Here is a 5,513-nt window from a genome sequence, read left to right on the forward strand (position 1 = left end):
TGTTATGGAAATGCAATTACCAAGATGTGTCAGTATTTACCATATGTTGGATGACTAAATTTGAGAGTAATGGGATTTTGTGATTTAAGATTCACCTTTTTTTAATTCTTCAATGGTAATATTGCCTTTATCTTTTATGATAACTCTTACCTTTAACTTAAATAACCTAAGATTTCACATTCAATTGGATAGACAAGGGACTCAGCACTGTGAGGATCATATCCTTTCATTTCTCCAGTGTATGTAACATTTTCAGTCTGACTTATTTTCTTAGAAACTCCGTAAGATTCAAGTAGAGCCATCACCAATTGCCTGGTTCACATACTACTTGATAAAAAGACCACAGTTTGTTAGACTGAAGGTTCAGCTGTCTAACAAGGTAGTTAACAGCACAAGAGCACCACAGGGGGCGGTACTCTCACCATTCCTTTTCAAACTGTACACCTATGAATTCTAGTACAAGACAGAGTCCTGTCATCTGCAGAAATACTTGGACGACTCAGCAGTCATTTGGTGCATCAAAGATGGACATGAAGCTGAATACCAGGACTGGTTAACCGCTTTGTGGCATGGTGAGGGAAAAAAAATCATCTGATCCTGAATGTCAACAAAACAAGAAAGATGATTGTAGATTTGAGAAGAAACAAAGGACTATACAAAGCTCAGCAGGCAGATTTAAATGACAGGCTCTGTTCTAAGAACTCTTCTAGAACCTTTGGCAATCATTTCCTAAAGACAAATTCTTTATAAAGTAAAGAACATAAATGACAACAGAGAGTCTTCAGTAAAAGCTATTATACAGCTATTTACACCTAAAACATCTGGTTGAACCAATTAGCCAATAAGTGACTAAAACATTTAATTTCCATTTGGGATGAATAATTAATTTTTTGATTGAATTGAAATGTACTATATAAATAGGCTTGCCATGTCCTATCAGTGCAATACTTTATTTTGTTCCACTGACCACAAGTCTAATGGCTCTTAAATAATTATTTTGAAGATAACGAGAATCCAGTCTTGAGAAGGGACTTAAACTAATTATGAGGTAAGTTGCATATCTTTTGGTTCATTTTATGCTCAGACTCTGCATTTCCAGAAAATATGAAACAGATTAGCTTAGGTTTCCTTTATGTGATATACACAACATTTGCTTTTTTTTCATCCATCAGCCTGACTGAGATGATATCAACCATATTTCTGTGTTTGACCAAGATATTTCCGACTAGCCTTGTTACATAATTTGTCTGAGTAGGATAGTTACTGGTTGGTTGATTTGTGCTATTTAAATACATACATTTCTTTAACAGTCTGGAGGATGTTGGGGAGGGTTGGCTTACTAACACTCAGCCAAATAGTGCTAAATGACTACTTGTGGCTTTTTTTTTATTATAATGTTGGAGTTTAATATTACTGTAATTACAACCCTTGTATAACAATAAAATTTGATCAGTGCTTTCTTTTGAGTCAGAATGTGGATAGAAAAAATGTTACCTGCTAAAAATGCTGGTCCTGAAATCACAGGGAATCCTGCACTGATCTACCTTTTACTGTTTTAAAAAAAGCATCAGTGTGACACCTACGCCTTGCAAGGTTCAATGGATTTGTCATGTGTGAATTGCAGCTGATTTTTGAATGAGATTCAGGTTCATTTCCAGCATCCTGTTTTGATAAATTCTGTAATGTAAGCATGATTATGGTTCCTGAGATGCCATAAATAGCTGGAGTGACGCACATAGTCTGTCAAAGGTCCATTTTATATGACAAGTCGTTTAAACCGTTTTTCTGTCTGGAACATCAAATTATTCAATTGGATGAATAACAGACAAAAGATGACAAAACAATGAGCATTTTGTTCTTTTAGGCTTTTAATGCAGATATTTTAGGTGATATTTGCTCTATTCTCTTGATTTACAATAATGCAAATGTCAATAATATGCATTGATGTGTCATGGACAGAGGAAGCAGCTTGGCAGGGATGACTATGAGTTAGAAATGTACAATTTTTTAAAGAACAAGAAAAAAATTATAAAAACATTTAAATGTTTCATTATAACATTTGTTTCTTGTATTATTCCTACCAATTTTAACAAATTGACCTTGCCTGATGTAAAAAAATATATACAGCTTTTACACAATGGCAGTGTTATTTCTGGCTAGTGATTATATGTATTATTCTTTTTTCTCCACTTGTTCATTTCATTTTAACACAGCACTAGTCACTGTCAAATGATTTTCTTGCAATATATGTTGGTGTATGTTGCCATATTTAAAGTTAGCATTCATTTTTTGTGTATTAGAATGAAGAGTTCACATAACTTTGCTTACACATAACGATTGAAGTTTGCTATGTTTGATGTGACATCACAGTCAGTATTGCTTGTGATCTAAAGGTTTAAGTTCAGAAATGTGAAAAAAGAGAAATTATTTATTTACAGCGTTTAAAATAGAAAACAGAAGTTTCATTCATTTGAATAGATTTTTTAAGTTTTTACATTGAAGTACTTGTTTATTACTTAATCGATTTTTGCATGAATAGCCAACAAAATGAACACACTTTCATTGCCCAGGTATAACAGCAGAGCTTTTGCAACTCTCATGTCCATCTTCTAATGACAGCTTGGTTAATGTTATCTGAAACTTCTGCAAACCACAAGCCAGCTCCACTTGACCTAAAGTAAAAAGCTGGAACATACAATCTCCTGAAATGAGAATCTCTTGATGGGAACCCACAGTGAGTTGAACTATATGTGCTGCTGAAGAGCAGTTACCGTAAAGGTAGGCAGCTGGAGTACATCAGTGACAGTTATGTAACTTAACACATCAGCAGTCTGTCTGCTAGGCAGGGCCAGTCCTGTTAGTGAATGGGTACACTGTGCACATAGGAAGACCCTAACAGCTCCATGATTTTAAACATTTCTGTTTTGCTGAATGAAGCTGTTCTTTCATTGGGCATTCATGTTAATATCTTATCAATTTGCTTATATCTCTATATATATATATATATATATATATATATATATATATATATATTTTTTTTTTTTTTTTTAATGACGGTCGGATGTTTATTGTACTGTTAAAGTCTCAAAGTCAATAAAAATATAATAATCCTAAAGCATTGAAACAATACCGACGCTAAAAAAACAAATAAAACAATGCAAAAGTATTTGTCTCAATGCAAAATAAAATGAAAATATTTCAGGGAAAAGTAAAAGTCTTAACAATTCAGCAGATATAACAACCCCAAAAAATGTTTTCCATCTTTGCTTTTTTGATATGTCACATATATATTCCCATGAATTGGATTTCATCAATTCACACTGGTAAACTGACTCCAACAAGGGACATTAAAATACAGTAGTTTAAAAGAAGTATTGTCCAGCTTAAAATGCATCTAATCGCACTTTATGCATTTTCCTTTTCCAGCAATAGAAATAGAAAGGGAGATATTAGTTAAAACTGTAAAGAAGTAGAACCATTGTAATAACGTACACCTATGCATAACTTGTCCTAAATTAAAAAAGTAAATAACTTAAGACATGGATTATATATCTGCATCTTCGCATATTTCTTTGCTTTATTTATTTGATGGGAGCTTTTTGTTCTTCAAATATTGATCAAATTAATTAGTGTTTAATATGGTTTGAAGAGTTTGCTTCTTTATTAAACTAAGAACATTTCTATGTGGTTGCCCATGGATACAGCAAAAAGCAAATCAATAGATTCTCTTCTGCTCTCATGTATGTATTGTTTTGCAGGTGTTTGTTTAGATGTCCCAGAGCTAGATGATAGCCCAACAGATTTGCTTTCACAAGCAGACCCTTATAGCTGCCATGAGATTCTGCTTGGTACTTGTATGTGAAACTTTATTGAATTTAGGTAGTAAAATCATATACGACGAACATGGACATGGAAAAGGAGTTTAGAAAGAAAGAGGGTATAAGAACTAAGGGGAATGAGAAAGAGATAGAGACAGGAAAGAGTGTATGAAAAGAGAGATAATAAAACAAAAGAACAAAAATAGACAACATAGAAGATATACAGTAACTTCTAGAAGCCTGGTTCCTCACCTGTATGAGACAAGAGAGAAAGAATACAGAGAACATAACATCTGGATATCTCTTAGATATCCATATGTGTGGAAGGTAAACCTTATGGTGATTACACAATATTATTCAGGGTGGTATATATCTGTACCTAGTATTAGTGTGTATCACCGAACACCTGGAGCCAAACTCCTGTCGTGTGTAGGCATGGGCGTGCTTGTGTATAAAGCTTTGTTCGGTTTACAAAGCTTCTTAAAATTGAAAATATGCAGGTGCGGGCAGACCTAGAATCACCCAAAGGGCCCAGGATTGATAAAGAGGTGATGCCCCAGATATCCAAAGGCACATCAGATCACTAGGACACGAGGAGGGCAGACATAGGGATGACCGCACCCACAGAGAAAGGTGAATGAGAGCACCCGAAACCCGACCCTTTGGAGGTCAAAACCCCAAGGGGCCCAGTCCCAGAGGGGCCTGACCTCAGAGTCCATAGTGCTGAGGTCCCATAGGGCCACAGTAGCCAGCCCATGAGCTCCACTGGTGACACCCAAGGTTGACCCAGATAGGAGCCTCGGGGTCTGAGGCCCGCAGGCACACTACCCCCTGGTGGGGACCCCACATGGTCATGAGGCTCAGGCCTGGCTGGACAGCCACCCAGAATGAGACAGTGCCCACATACTTAGACAGGGAAAAGGACAAGGACATTCATCTAGTCACATTCATGCGCCAATCTACCCAGGGGGAACAGGTGAACAGAATCTCTAGAGCCCCCAGATGTGCGAAGGGGACAGGCTGCTTGAGCTCGAAATCAACATTATGCTGGAATCGGGTGACACCAAAGGGGAGGAGAGCAGCAGTTTAGCCCATTTCTAGCCCCAAACACAATCCCAGACTCACCACCAGAAGGGTCACCTAACCAATTGCTGGTCACAGCCCCCACCATGGCATCTACCCTTTGGGTATCTGCCCACAACCCAGATCGTGGACCCCCAGCCCCCCGCTCCCCATCACCAATCTCCAATCCTTAAATTGCAACCATAGCTACACTTCTAGTGTGACTGAATGCTGATAAAGATTCTCAGTCATCCAGGTCATAGTCATTCCAAAAAAGTTAAAAAAACAATCCGCTTTATCTCCAAGTTTGAAGAGGTTTTGCCTCCCATCCAGAAAGCTTTTTTAATTTAAATGATATTTTGAATTGAAAAAGCCTTTTCAAGATTTAATCCATTTTGAATATTTTATCAATTTCTTCAAATAATTCTTACAGTCAGATGATTATTTAATGGTGCTATAATTGTGACCCAGAGAAAATTGTCACTTATATTTGTAGTCTGCTACAACTCAGCACACTTCGAGAGTGAGTTTCTAGGGATTCATTGGGGGACTGTCAAAGTGCTACTGTGCCATTTTAAAACAGGCTTAAAGGAGGATCACGTGGGCTCTTGGCGAAGATGGCTGCTTGAAAAG

This window comes from Cyprinodon tularosa, unplaced genomic scaffold, assembly GCF_016077235.1.
Source record: "Cyprinodon tularosa strain WSP-4 unplaced genomic scaffold, ASM1607723v1 ctg197, whole genome shotgun sequence".
Taxonomy (NCBI): domain Eukaryota; kingdom Metazoa; phylum Chordata; class Actinopteri; order Cyprinodontiformes; family Cyprinodontidae; genus Cyprinodon; species Cyprinodon tularosa.